This window comes from Mastomys coucha, unplaced genomic scaffold (genome assembly GCF_008632895.1).
Source record: "Mastomys coucha isolate ucsf_1 unplaced genomic scaffold, UCSF_Mcou_1 pScaffold2, whole genome shotgun sequence".
Taxonomy (NCBI): domain Eukaryota; kingdom Metazoa; phylum Chordata; class Mammalia; order Rodentia; family Muridae; genus Mastomys; species Mastomys coucha.
Genome location: NW_022196902.1, coordinates 16484719 through 16486062, shown reverse-complemented (window position 1 = coordinate 16486062; position 1344 = coordinate 16484719). Strand labels below are relative to the sequence as shown.

Sequence of the window (1344 nt, the reverse complement as noted above, 5' to 3'; positions counted from 1 at the left end):
ATGTATGCAATAATAACAAAAGTGAATTATTTTCTGGAAGAATTCATATGAAAGGCTTTCATGGAAACAGGAATATTTAAATTAGTCTTGAACTTTGGAAAGAATAACCAAAAATTCTAGTTAGGGGCTTTTGCCTAGATACAGTGGAAGGTAGTGGTAAGTAAAATGAAAACCTATATACTATGGATTCTCTGGAAGAGCAGAGCCAATGTGGAGAAATATGAGTTTGGTTCTCTAGATATCACAGATTTTTGAAGAGAGAAGAAACATTGTATGGTTTTTAAAGGATGGCTCCAGTTGCCCTGAGGATTTGGAGACTTGTAGGGTGGGTGTTCCTTATGCTGACATGACAGGAAGGTAAGCGCTTTCCTGGTGGATCCGTGAGGACTAGGAAGAGGGGACAGAAGGGAGCAGCAGAAGGGAGGAGCAGGTCTGAAAACCGCTGTGCTGCATTGCTTACACGGCTTACACCAGTGCTGTGCACTAGAAAATACTAGCATCCTAGTACTTTGGGTACCTTATAAATGTGGTCTTTAACTACACCCTTCACTGACTAAACACCCAAAACATACACTATTTTATGTTCCTGAGCACTGACTCAATATGAGGATGTTTGTCACCAAAACCAAAAGAGAAAAGTTGGTGGAATAAACTTCTTGAAATGGGGTTTTCTTCTCTCTTTCTTTATTTCTGCTGCACAAAAGGCAATTTTGATTCAGGTGTATTTGTTTATTCCATAGGTAGAAAATTCCATAGAAACAAAAGTGCCACTATAAAGAGCTAGACAAAAATAACCCCACCCTGCTCTGCTATGTCTTGCATGACTATAAGGGGTCACACACAGGGACTGCCCATCAGTCCTCCTTTGTCTCCTTTCAGAAAGGATTCTTGCAGATTGCAATACTTCTCCATGTTCTAAAACACCATTTGTCCAGGAAAGAAGTATTGGATTTCAAGGAAGGGATGGTGGATCATAGATGTTTCTCATGCGGCCACTCAGACAATCATTTCCTAGAGTACTTATCAACATGTCTTTTTTCCCATTTGCTTCTGGTTCATCGCCTGTCTCCCTGCTTTTGTTATACAACATGGTGGGAGAGGGTGAGTTATCTTCCCGATTCTCAAAATAACTATGTATTTGGGTAAAATTTATAAGTTTAGATTCTACTTTTAGTCAGGAAATGCAAACAAAGCTTGGAGACTGTTTGTTCCTTGACCCTAAATTCATTCCATGTTGCTATAGCATCACCGTTGAGAAAATGGGAGGCCTATTTTCCTCCCCATGGACACACTCAATGGGCTTTTGTCAGCTCTTGAATTATAGCATTAAAATTTAAACACTAG

At 39.7% G+C, this 1344-nt stretch overlaps 1 long non-coding RNA gene across 1 annotated transcript in view; it reads right to left on the bottom strand.

The window, feature by feature from the left end:
- Positions 1-1344, bottom strand: part of LOC116097845 — a 104829-nt gene that overhangs the window by 11471 nt on the left and 92014 nt on the right. The window lies entirely within an intron of this gene.